The following is a 14,402-nucleotide window of genomic DNA, read 5'->3' as shown; positions in this document are numbered from 1 at the left end:
GAAGAGGAACTAAAAAGCCTCTTGATGGAAGTGAAAGAGGAGAGTGAAAAAGTTGGCTTAAAGCTCAACATTCAGAAAACAAAGATCATGGCGTCTGGTCCCATCACTTCATGGGAAATAGATGGGGAAACAGTGGAAACAGTGTCAGACTTTATTTTTGGGGATTCCCAAATCACTGCAGATGGTGACTGCAGCCATGAAATTAAAAGATGCTTACTCCTTGGAAGGACAGTTGTGATCAACCTAGATAGCATATTGAAATGCTGAGATATTGCTTTGCAAACAAAGGTCCGTCTAGTTAAGACTATGGTTTTTCCAGTGGTCATGTATGAATGTGAGAGTTGGACTGTGAAGAAAGCTGAGCACTGAAGAATTGATGCTTTTGAACTGTGGTGTTGGAGAAGACTCTTTGAGAGTCCCTTGGACTACAAGGAGATCCAACCAGTTCATCCTAAAGGAGATCAGTCCTGGGTGTTCACTGGAAGGACAGATGCTGAAGCTGAAACTCCAATACTTTGGCCACCTCATGCGAAGAGTTGACTCATTGGAAAAGACCCTGATGCTGGGAGGGATTGGGGGCAGGAGGAGAAGGGGATGACAGAGGATGAGATGGCTGGATGGCATCACTGACTCGATGGACATGAGTTTGAGTGAACTCTGGGAGTTGGTGATAGACAGGGAGGCCTGGTGTACTGTGATTCATGGGGTCACAAAGAGTTGGACATGACTGAATGACTGAATTGAACTGAACTGAACTGATGAGCCAAATACAATTTAAGTGTGAGCTTCAGAGACCACTAAAAAATATAACACCTACGAAATTCATAAAACTCACTGTGGAATCAAAATATTACATGTCTAAGATTATATATTAGATCATTAAAAGAACAAAACATAATTTTAATTGTATCAGGAAAATTGGATTTAACTTAGGAAAAATAGTTAGGTCCCTTTATATTTCAAAACAAATTATCAATAGAATAATGATCTAAATAAGGAAATCTAAAAAAATGTTAGACAAAACATTAGAAAATATTTATTTTCAATCTCAGGGAGGAAAGGGCCTTCCCAAGCAAGTTTTAAAATCCTGAGGCCATAAATGAAAAGAGATTGATATACTTTAGTGCGTAAATTGTAGATTTCCTACAATAAAATATAGCATAAGCAAAAGTAAAAGACAAATGAAAATCTAGGGTAAAATATCTATAACATTTATAATGCATAAAGTATCAATATCTATTAAATACTTTTGAATTAAATGAAAAATCAAATATAAAACTGAACTATATTCAGTAAAACAGTATTAATTTCCTATGCAAGTAAAAGAAAAAACATTCATCTTCAGAAATAGTACAAGAATTTAAAAATTAAAACCATAAGATAATACTGTTTTTGCCCATTAGATTGGCAAAAGGTTTAAAGTTTGGTATCTTATGCTATAAGTTTAACATAGGGTATTTGACAGGTGCTTTCATGTAGATGGGGTAAAAGTATGTTTATTTTGAAAGGTAATTTGTCAGTATGTAACAAAAATGTAAGTGCCCATATTCTTTCAATAAGTAGCCTACATTTAAAAAAATATGTTTTTCGGGATATATTTACAATGTAGACAAGAATATACACGGCCCCAATTATTTTACCTATGGGAACCTCAAAATAAACATCTATTGACAGGTTATTGGTTAACAGAATGGCAGATGTTATCTAAATATGCATCTTATATACACTGCTGCTGCTGCTAATTCGCTTCAGTCGTGTCCGACTCTGTGTGACCCCATAGACGGCAGCCTACCAGGCTCCTCCATCCCTGGGATTCTCCAGGCAAGAGTCCTGGAGTGGGTTGCCATTTCCTTCTCCAATTACATCATCTATTTAGATAATATACATGTTATCTAAAGCTATCATTAAAAACATTAAGGTAGACTTCTACGTGGTAAGATAACTAATATGTATGGCCAGGTGACAAAAGGAAATTAGAAAACAGCCCTATTTTTTATTTAAAACTACTATAAACAAGTAGTTATCTATATGCTGCTGCTGCTGCTGCTGCTAAGTCACTTCAGTCGTGTCCGACTCTGTGCGATTCCATAGACGGCAGCTCACCAGGCTCCTCAATCCCTGGGATTTTCCAGGCAAGAAGATTGGAAATGTTGCCATTTCTTTCTCTAATGCATGAAAGTGAAAGTGAAATCCCTCAGTTGTGTCCGACTCTTAGCGACCCCATGGACTGCAGCCTACCAGGCTCCTCCATCCATAGGATTTTCCAGGCAACGGTACTGGAGTGGGTTGCCATTGCCTTCTCCAAGTTATCTATATACAAATAGTTATATGTGTATATAATATATATATACTATATACATACAGTATATATATACAAATATATATTTGTGTACAAATATACAAATATATATTTGTGTACAAATATACAAATATATATATACAAATGTATGCTATATACAAATAGTTATCTATATAGGGCAGTCCCTCTCTCTCTCTCTTTTTCACACACACACGCACACACACACTGGTTAATTAATATATAGTCAAAGGAGTTTAGACTCCATAGTGAAAAGTATGATGCAATATTCTGAAGGAATTGGATGTGTCTCTAAGAGGAAAAAATGTAGATTTTACACTTTGGTTTAATAACTATCTTTTCAAGTCTTGTCTACTCATAGACCTGGGATGATTCTATATCTTCTGAGACTGACTCTATTACCTCCAGAATGACTCACTGTTTTCACATTTTCTGAAGTTCTGTTTCCAGGCCCTCCTCTCATAAATCCCATGTTTTAGAATACTGCATTTCAGGATGGTGAGACATGCTATAGGTCTGCACCTATTTTATAGGGTAACTGCTAACTAGATGTGACTTTTGGGCACTTGAAGTATGACTGAAGAACACTGAGGCATTGGTAAATATAAAATATTTGCAGTATTTTGAAGACTTAGTGGAGTAGAAAATAATTTGAAATACTTTGTTAATAATTATACACTATACTAATATGTATAAATAATATTATGGACATAGTGGGTTAGATATACATGTATTAAAGTTAATCAGAATTCACTTTGACTAAGATCATATTTGAAATAAAATGTTATATAATGTTATATAAAATGTTATATATATAAAATGTTATATATAAATATTTTATATTTACCTTAACATATAAGTGATTATATGAATTCTTAATGAGTAGCAAAATGAAAAAATTAACTTGTATTCCCAGCATACACATGATGTATATGCTGTTACTTTTAAAAAGTATGATTTTTACCTTCTCATATTTAACAAAAAATTGTTCATATTTCAATTAACTAAATTTGTATTTATTCAATATTCAGATATTATATTGGAGTAGGGGTGTTTAGAAAAGATATCTGAAGCATCCATCACAGAACAGCACATATATCTAAGGTTTTCAATAATTTATTGTTGGATAAGTAAATAAATTAATTCATTAATTCAAAATAAAACAATTAGAAGCTTCAGAATGTAAGAAATTTAATACTGAATTATAGATCATTTACTGCAGTCTCACAAGATTTAGTCCAGTGTGCACTAAGATAAACCAGTGTTTTCTTTTATCCCAGAGGAGAACAATTCCTGTTGGGAGAAATGATTAATGCTAGTGAAAAAGAGGGTACTCCATATTGTTCCTGGAAATAACAAAAAATTAATTGAAAAAAACAGGGGGGGGCAAGAAGTAAAATAGTAATAATTTAAAAACCTCAAAAACTTCCAGTTTTCAATCTGGCATAGCTTAGAAATGACCACTATGATCTAACAAGCAAAGCCTTCTTAAAGTTTTTTCTAAAAAATCAACCATTCTACTTAGATCTGACAGTGACATGAGGTCACTGGGCAAACCATTTCCCCTAAAACTGAAGAGATAAACATGCAGACAGAAAAATCAGAATTTACCAAGGCAGATACTAAGGAGCAGAAACTTCTTCAGGAATCAGTACCTGTAATTGATGAATGGAGGCCCAGTGTGGACACTCTGAGAGGTAAAATCACCATGAAAACAGTCCTAGCAACCCTACACTTTTGTGAAGTATCTCCATGAGAACTACCAGATTCTGACATAAAAGAAATACAGTATTCCCTCAGGTTTCTGGCAGAAGGAGGGAAAAACTAACCATTTTTAAATATACTGGAGCATTCTGCTTTTTCCTAAGAAGAGTTTTCCTTAGGAGAAACAATTTTTCCAGAATATAATTTATTGAGGAGAGTGAAAAAGTTGGCTTAAAGCTCAACATTCAGAAAACAAAGATCATGGCGTCTGGTCCCATCACTTCATGGGAAATAGATGGGGAAATAGTGGCTGACTTTATTTTTCTGGGCTCCAAAATCGCTGCAGATCATGGCTGCAGCCATGAAATTAAAAGACGCTTACTCCTTGGAAGAAAAGTTATGCCCAATCTAGACTGCATATTAAAAACCAGAGACATTACTTTGCCAACAAAGGTCCATTAGTCAAGGCTATGGTTTTTCCAGTGGTCATATATGGATGTGAGAGTTGGACTATAAAGAAAGCTGAGTGCTTAAGAATTGATGCTTTTGAACCATGGTGTTGGAGAAGGTTTTTGAGAGTCCCTTGGACTGCCAGGAGATCCAATCAGTCCATTCTAAAGGATATCAGTCTTGGGTGTTCATTGGAAGGAATGATGTTGAAGCTGAAGCTCCAATACTTTGGCCACCTGATGCAGAGTTGACTCATTTGAAAAGACCCTGATGCTGGGAATGTTTGAGGGCAGAAGGAGAAGGGGATGACAGAGGATGAGATGGTTGGATGGCATCACCGACTCAATAGACATGGGTTTGGGTGGACTCTGGGAGTTGGTGATGGACAAGGAGGCCTAGCATGCTGCGGTTCATGGGGTCACAAAGAGTTGGACATGACTGAGCAACTGAAACGAACTGAATTTATTGAGGTTTTATCAGAGTCTAATATACCTCAGAGCAGGGAAATATCCAACTTCAGAAACCTCTAAACATCCTAACCCACCTAAGGTGGTTTGTGGAGTACTGAAAAGTACTGACAAAGTTCACAGGAAAGGAGCATATGTTCATGAAAATACTGAGATCTCTAGGTCTATAGAACAAGTTCTCTGACTCCAAACTTTACTACTACATTACTAAAGGAATTTTTATGGTAGTTCCTTTAATTCACGATATATCATAACCACTTTTCACAAAAAATTACATGTCATATTAAAAGGCAAAATCACAATTTGAAGAGAATAATCAAACCTTAGCACCAAAGTCAGATATATTAAGAATGTTTGACTTATAAGACAAATTTTAATAAGGAATTTTTAAAAACTATGATTAATATGCTAAGAACTTTAATGGGAAAAATAGACCATAAACATACAAGAACATGTGGATAAGGTAAACAGAGAGAAAAAATTCTGAGAAAGAATCTAAAAGAAATGCAAAAACATTGTTATAAAAATGAAGAATATCTTTGAGGGGTTCATTAGTAGACTAGATATTGCTGAGAAAAGAATCACTGAGCTGAGGATATGACAATAGAAACCTCCCAAACTGGAAAGCACAGGGAAAAATTGAAAAAGGGGAACTGAGTATCCAAAAACTGTGGGGCAACTACAAAGGGTATAGTATACAAATAGCAGCAACATGAGAAGGAGAAAAAGGAACAGGGACAGAAGCAGTATTTGGAGCAATGAAGTCTATTTCCCCAAATTAATGTCAGGCATCAACTGCAGATCCAAGAAACTCAAAGAACATCAAGCAGGAGAAATGTAAAAGCTAAATAAAATAAAACAAATAAAAACAATACTTGGGAACATCACATTCAAACTTCAGAAAAGTTAAGGGAAAAAAAAAAATCTTGAAAGAAGCCAGAAGCGGGGAAAGCATCTTATCTGAAATCACACAGGCACTACTCTAAAGTGAATTGTGATCAGTTGGGATGCCTATTGCAATCTTAGAGCCACCGCTAAAAAAATGCTTAGAAGTAATGATAACACAATCAAAAAAGGAATTAAAATGGTGTTCTATAAAAATATTTATTTAACACAAAATGTAGTAGTAAAAGAGAAACACAGGAATATTTTAAAACATAAGAAAAATAGAAAGCAAGAGGTAAATGATAGGCATAAATCTAACCATAGCAATATTTGCGTGAAATGTGAATGGGCTAAATACAGCAAACAAAAGCAGATATTATCAGAATGAATAAAAACAAGATATAACTAAATGTACATAAGAGAAATACCTTACATTAATAGGTATAAATAAATAAAAAATAAAAGCATGTAAAAAAGGTAAAACATGAAACATCTAACTTTGAAAATTGGAGAACCATATTGTTAATATTATAATAATAGATTTAAATACAAGAAACATTACTAGAAAATAAAACATACATTTTATAAAATAAATGCACCAATTCATCAAGAATATATAATCATAAAAATTTATATACCTAAGTATATTTTCCCAAAATACATGAAGTAAAAATTTATAAAATTGAAAGTGAAATTAGACAAATCAATATTACTAGTTTGAAGTTTAAATAACTCAGTGTAAATAATGAAAAAAAAAAACACTACACAGAAGATTAACAAGCATAAAAAGAACTTGAATAACACTATAAACCAAGACTTAGAATGCTCTAACAAAAGAATTTGTATTCTTCTCAAGTGAACATGGAATAGTCTCCAGGATAGACTATATTTTATAGCATAAAATCATCTCAATAAATTTAGAAGATTTGAAACCACACAAACATATACTCCAACTAAAATGGAATCAAATTAGAAGTCAATAACAGAAAAAAATAGGAAATTTATAAATATTTAGAAATTAATCAAATTCTCCTAAATAACCAGTGAGTGACAGAATGCCTGAATTTATAAGATGCAGTTATAGGAGTGCTTAAAGAAATTATTTTTAAATCTCTATATCAGAAAAGTAAAACCTCAGATCAAACTATCAAATGTCTACCTTGAGAAACTAGAAAGAGTGAAAATGAAAATGAAACTAATCAGAAGAAGGAAATAATATAAAAATTAGAATAAAAATATAGACAGAAAATTTTAAAGAGTTAATTTTTAAAAATAATCAACAAAGTTGACAAACATTAAGCTAGATTAAACAAAAAAGTAAGGGAATAGGAAAAATGTGGAAACAGTGTCAGATTTCATTTTCTTGGGCTCCAAAATCAATGGGAATGGTGACTGCAGCTATGAAATTAAAAGACGATTGCTCCTTGGAAGAATAGCTATGACAAACCTAAACAGAGTTTTAAAAAGCAGAGACATCACTTTGCCAAAAAAGGTCCATATAGCCAAAGCTATAGTTTTTACAATAGTCATGCATGAATGTGAGAGCTGGACCATAAAGTAGGTTGAGCACTGAAGAACTGATGCTTTTGAATTGTGGTGCTGAAGACTCTTGAGAGTCCCTTGAACTTCAGGGAGATCAAATCAGTCAGTCCTAAAGGAAATCAGTCCTGAATATTCATTGGAAGAACTGGTGCTGAAGCTGAAGCTCCAATATTTTGGCCATCTGATGTGAAGAGCTAAATCGTTGGAAAAGACCCTGATGCTGGGAAAGATGACAGCAGGGGAGACAGGGACAACAGAGTATGAGATGCTGTATGGCATCACCGACTCAATGGACATGAGTTTGAGCAAGCTCCAGGAGTTGGTGATGGACAGGGCAGCTTGGGGTCTCAAAGAGTCATACACAGCTGAGCGACTGAACTGAGACTCAGTAAGTCAGATGTTTATATCACACAATACTGTAGTGACTAAGCATAGGTCTTCAGTAAAAGTCAGTGCAAATAATATAGTTAGTCTTTAACAGCTATGTTTTTCAGGTCTTCTTACATTCTGGAGACAGAAGAAATGGCATTTTCCTTTTTTTTCCCCCCAGAAGTGGGTGCTGAAGTTTTAATGGTTCTTCTGCATAGTAAGGTCTTCCCTGGTGGCTCAGTCAGTAAAAAGTCTGCCTAAAACACTGGCGAGGAGGGTTCTATCCCTGAGTCAGGAAAATCCCCTGGGGAAGGAAATGGCAAGTCACTTCAGTATTCTTGTCTGGAGAATTTCATGGACAGAAGAGCCTTATGGTCTATAGTCCATCTGGTCACAAAGAGCTGGACACATCTGGCTGACTGACTAAACTTTCACTTGCACTGCATAGCAAAAAATGAGCAATCACTGGGCAAAGTTAAAAGTATATGAGGCTTCTGCTTCAGAGATAAAAAGGAGTTTGAGCAAGGAGATAGTGAAGGACAGGGTAGCCTGGCATGCTACAGTCTATGGGGTTGCAAAGAGTCAGACATGACAGTGACTGAACAGCAACAGAAATTAAACAAGAAAGTAAGAGAAGATAAAATTACCAAAATTAGAAAAAGAGGAGACATCACTTTCAAAACCTTCAGAATGAAGTATATTTTAAAGGGAAATTATGAACAACTTTATGGAAGGAATTACATAAAACAGGCAAAATATACATTTCTACTGTATTCCCTAAAGCAACCACTAAGAAATAACTCAAAAGTAAAAAGCAAACAAACAAAACCTGAAGAATTAAAAAAAAATCATTCACTTTTTAACATAAATGAAGGCAGTAGAGAGAATTTTAAAATGAAAAACATAAAAAACATAAATTGCAAAATTACTAAAACTGACTCAAGAAGAATTATAGCAACAATAGCAAAAAAAACCTGAGATGGTAAGTGAAATTTCTCCATTATAAAAATCTTAGGCTCATATGGCTTCACTTATATATTTTTAAGAAACTTTTTCAGAAATTAGAGGAAAAGGAAATAGTTACCATCTCATTCTGTGAACCTAGTGTTATCCTAAAATGTGATCCAGAAAAAGACATAAAAAATAATAGTAAAATAAAATGACAGATGAATTTAGAATTGAAAAACTGTCAACCAAATCCTGCACTTTATGAAAAGAATTACACACCATGACACACTAGACATCCCAGAATGCACAGTGGCTTAGCATCCAAAAATAAATTTAATTAATGTAATACACCACATTAGTGGAATAAAGGACAAAATCCATATGACCATCTTAATAGACACACGTACACACAAAAGCTGACAAAAATAAAATACTCATATATGATAAAAAAAACTTTCAACACATTAGGAAAAGAATAGAATTTCCTAAATCTAATGAAACATACTTTTGTAAAACCTCCAATTAATACTCTATTTATTGGTTGAAGAAAATTCTTTTCCACTGAGATCAGAAACAAGCCCTGGATATCTATTCTCCCTACTTCTTTTCTGTTTTAATTGAAGTATAGTTGATTTCTGGGATTCCCAGGTGGGAATATTGGTAAATGCACTGCCAAAGCAGGAGACTTAAGAGTCATGAGTTCAATCCCTGGGTCAGGAAGATCCTCTGGCAGAGGGCATGACCACCCACTCCAGTATTCTTGCCAGGAGAATTCCATGCACAGAGGAGCCTGGTGGACTACAGTCTATTGGGTTGCAAAGAGTCTGACACAACCGAACTGACTTAGCACCCACATATTCATAGTTGATTTCCAATATTGTTTTAGTTTCAGGTATCTATATTTTTATAGATGATACTCCATTTAAATTTATTACAAAATAATGACTATATTTTTTGTACAACATATCCTTGTTGCTTATCTTTATTATACATAGTAGTTTTTAATCTCTTAATCCCATACTTCTATCTTGCCACCTCTCCCCACTGGTTTCTACTAATATGTTTACTGTGTTCATGAGTCTGTTTCTGTTTTTTTATATACATTTGTTTCTTTTATTTTTCAATTTCATATATAATTGATATCATACAGTATTTGTCATTTTCTGCCTGACATTTCACTGAGCCCAATACTCTCTAGGTCCATCCACACTGTTGCAAAGAATAGAATTTCATTCTTTTTGTGGCTGACTAATATTCCAATGCGTGTGTGTGTGTGTGTGTGTGTGTGTGTGTGTGTGTGTGTACCATAACTTCTTTATCCATTCATCTGTTGATGAACATTTCTGTTTGTTCCATTACCTGGCTATTGTACATAATGCTGCTGAGTATTGGGGTGCATGTGACTTTTAAAATTAGTATTTCTACTATTATTTTTGGTTATATACCAGAAATGGAACTACTAGATCATGTGGTAGTTCTAGGCTTAGTTTTTTGAAGACTCTCCATACTTTTTTCCATAGTGGCTGCACCAAGTTACATTTCCACCAACAGTGTACAAGGGTTCTCTTTCTCCATCTCCTTACCAACACTTATTACTTATAGATTTTTTGATGACAGCCATTCTGAAGGGTGTGAGGTCATATCTCATTATTGTTTTGAAATACATTTCTCTAATAATTAACAATTTTGTACCTCTTTTCATGTACCTGTTATCTATCTCTATGTCTTCTCTGGATAAATGCCTATTCAAGTCTTTTGTGTATTTTCAATTGGGTTACTTTCTAACACTGAGTTGCATGAGTTGTTTATATATTTTGAAAGTAATCCCCTATCAGTCACATCATTTGCAAATACTTTCTCCCATTCAGTAGGGTGTGTTTTTGTTTTGTAGATGGTTTCTTTTGCTTTTCAAAAGCTTTTAAGTTCAAATAAGTCCCATTTGTTAATTTTTTTATTATTTTTTTCCATTTGTTTATATTTAATTTTATTTATTTTGCCTTAGGAGTCAGATTTAAAAAAAGTACTACATTTTGTGTCAAAGTGTGCTTTGTTTTATTCTAGGAGTTTTATGGGTTCAGGTCTTACATTTAGGACTTTAATCTATTTGGGGTTTATTTTTGTACATGATATCAGAAAATGTTCTAGTCTTATTTCTTTATATGTAGCTGTCCAGATTTCTCAGAACCACTTATTGAAAAGATTGTTTTTCTCCATTGCTTATTCTTGCCTCCTTTGTCATAGATTAATTGACCATAGATGAATCCGTTTATTTCTGGGCTCTGTATTCTGTTCTGTTGTTCTATGTGTCCATTTTTGTGCCAGTACCATGCTACTTTGATTATTGTATCTTTGTTGGTGTTGATGTTCAGTCACTCATTTGCCTCCAACTCTTTGCTACTCCATGGACTGCAGCAGGCAAGCTTCCCAGTCCTTCATTATCTCACAGTGCTCAAACTCATATCAACTGAGTCAAATATGTCATCCAACCATCTTATCCTCTGCCACCGTCTTCTCCTTTTGTCTTTAATCTTTCCCAGCATAAGGATCTATTCCAATTAATAGGCTCTTCACATCAGGTGGTCAATGCATTGGAGCTTCAACTTCAGCATCAGTCCTTCCAGTGAATATTCAGGGTTGATTTCCTTTAGGATTGATTAGTTTGGTCTCCTTGTTGTCCAAGAGACTCTCAAGAGTCTTTTCTAGCACCACAGTTTGAAAGCATCATTTCTTGGGAACTCAACTTTCTCTATGGTTCAACTCTCACATCCAAACATGACTGCTGGAAAAACCAAAGTTTTAACTATGTAGACCTTTGTTGGCAAAGTGATATCTCTGCTTTCTAAAATTCTATCTAGCCTAGATCAGAGGGGATCTGCCGGGCCTGAGGCCGAGTTCCACCCTGGCTTCCCGGGATGTCGGTGGCTTTCATACCGGACTGGCTGAGAGGGAAGGCAGAAGTCAATCAGGAGACCATCCAGCGGCTCCTGGAGGAGAATGACCAGCTGATCCGCTGTATCGTGGAATACAAAGCGGCCGGGCGAATGAGTGCGTCCAGTACCAGCATGTGTTACACAGAAATCTCATTTATTTGGCTACCATCGCAGATGCCAACCCAACCAGTGCTTCAAAAGCAATGGAATAGTCTTCCAGTTGGCTGTTGTGAGGAGTAATTGAATGTGATCTATTTCCTATGAAATGGATTTTTGCCAACTCAACTGCTTAGAATGTGAATGGAACCTCTGTGGCTCTTCTAAAAATGTGAACATGTGAAGAAAGCTACTAACTTAACCATATTCTCAGTATAAATATTTAATAATTAAGTGGATTCCCTCAATTAAGTTGACTGCAAGTGTCTTCCATCCTGAAATAAGTGTTTGGATAACAGAGATATAATGGGCATCTTCAAGTCAATCTTTTTAGTTTCACCCTGAAGAGGAAACTTGAGCAGGTATTGGGCGATCAGCAGGAATTTGTGAGACTTTCTACTGAGACACTGCCAAATGGACGTGTGACTGTTTCTCCCTCCTACCAGTTTGTGGTGGTGGACCCCTGCCTGCTCTTTTCACGTTTCTTTGAAATAAAGCTTGCCTTTCCACAAAAAAAAAAAAAAATTCTATCTAGGTTTGTCATAGCTTTCCTTCCAAGGAAGAAGTGTCTTTTAATTTCATGGCTGTAGTTACCATCCACAGTGATTTTGGAGCCCAAGAAAATAAATCTGACACTGTTTACATTTTTTTTTCTCTATCTATTTACCATGAAGTGATAGAGCCATATGCAATGATCTTAGTTTTTTGAGTGTTACATTTTAAGCCAGCTTTTTTACTCTCCTCTTTCACCCTCACAAGAGGCTCTTAAGTTCCTCTTCACTTTCTGCCATTTGCTTTCTACAAATGACATGCAGCTGTCATCTGCGTATTTGACATTGTTGGTATTTCTCCCATCAGTCTTGATTCCAGCTTATGATTCATCTATCCAAGCCTTTCACATGATGTACACCACATATAAGTTAAATAAGCTGGGTGACAATATACAGTCTTGATATACTCCTTTCCCAATTTTGAACCAGTCATTTTTCCATGTCCAGTTCTAACTGTTGCTTCTTGACCTGCATACATGTTTCTCAGGAGGCAAGTAAGGTGGTCTTAAAGGAAATTCTCTATAAGAATTTCCCAGTTTGTTGTGATCCATACAGTCAAAAACTGTAGGTAGTCAGTGAAGCAGAAGTAGGTGTTTTTCTGGAATTCCCATGCTTTTCTTCTGTTATCCATTAGATGTTGGCAATTTGATCTCTGGTTCTTCTGCCTATTGTAATCCAGCTTGTACATCTGGAAGTGTTTGGTTCATGTACTTTTGAAGCCTAGCTTGAAGGATTTTGAGCATCACCTGGCTAGCATGTGAAATGAGTGCAATTGTATGGTAGTTTGAACACTCTTTGCCAATGCTTTTCTTTGGGATTGGAATGAAAACTGGCCTTTTCATTCCTGTGGCTACTGGCAAATTTCCAAATTTGCTGGCATATTACTTGCAGAGCTTTAACAGCATTATCTTTTAGGATTTTAAATAGTTCAGCTGGAATTCCATCACCTCCACTAGCTTTGTTAATAGCAATGCTGCTTAAAACCCGCTTGACTTCACACCCAAGGATGTCTGGCTCTAGGTGAGTAAACACACCATCTTGGTTATCTGGGTAATTAAAAACTTTTGGTATGGTTCCATATGACTAGTTTGGTCTCCTTGCTGTTCAAGAGACTCTCAAGAGTCTTCTCGAGCACCACAGTTTGAAAGCATAATTTCTTAGGTGCTCAACCTTCTCTACAGTTCAACTCTCACATCCATACACCACTGCTGGAAAAACCATAGCTTCGATCATGTGGTCTTTTGTTGTCAAAATGATGTTTCTGCTTTCTAAAATTCTGTCTAGGTTTGTCATAGCTTTTCTTATAAAGAAGAATCTTTGCAGTGTTTTTCGAAGTTAGGAGGTATTGATCTTTCTGTTTTGTTCTTTATTCTTAAGCTTGCCTTGACAATCCATGGGTTTTGATGGGTCCATATAAAATTAAATTTATTTATTCTAGCTCTGTGGAAGGAGTCATTGGTATTTTGATACGGATTTCATTAAATCTAGATTGTTTTGAGCAGTGCAGTCATTTAAACAATATTTTTTCCAATTCAAGATATCTTTCCATTGCTTCGTATCCTCCTCAATTTCCTTCATCAAGGTTTTGTACCTGTCAGAGTGTAGGCCTTTCACCTCATTAGTTTATTCCTAGTTTTTTTTTTTAATGATATTTAAATAGGATTATTATTTTCTCTTTCTGACAGATTATTAGTTTTCTCTTTCTGACAGCTTACTATTAGTGTATAAACTGATAAAACTCTTATCAAAGCTGGTAAAGAGGAAATATATCTCAAAATAATAGTGGTTGTTTATGACAAACTCACAAATAATATCATATGCAAGAGTAAAAACCTAAAAGTCTTTTCTCCAAAATCAGAAACAAGATAAGGTTGTCTCTCTTACCACTTCAACTTAACTTAGTATTGGAATTCCTAGCCACAGCAATAAGAGAAGAAAAAGAAATAAAAAATGGAAGGGAAGAAGTAAAACTGTCACCATTTTCAGATATCATGGGGCTTTGTGGGTGGTGCTTGTGGTAAAGAACACTCTTGCCAAGGCAGGAAACTTAACAGACATAGGTTGGATTTCTGGGTCAGAAAGA

The 14,402-nt window shown here is 35.1% G+C and overlaps 1 pseudogene; it reads left to right on the top strand.

Annotated features, from left to right (window-relative positions):
- The first annotated feature begins 11,543 nt into the window (after positions 1-11,543).
- On the top strand, positions 11,544-12,287 carry LOC138428137 (SS18-like protein 2 pseudogene; annotated as a pseudogene).
- The last annotated feature ends 2,115 nt before the right edge of the window (positions 12,288-14,402 follow it).

This window comes from Ovis canadensis, chromosome 23 (genome assembly GCF_042477335.2).
Source record: "Ovis canadensis isolate MfBH-ARS-UI-01 breed Bighorn chromosome 23, ARS-UI_OviCan_v2, whole genome shotgun sequence".
Taxonomy (NCBI): domain Eukaryota; kingdom Metazoa; phylum Chordata; class Mammalia; order Artiodactyla; family Bovidae; genus Ovis; species Ovis canadensis.
This window is presented reverse-complemented; position numbering and strand designations above follow the sequence as displayed.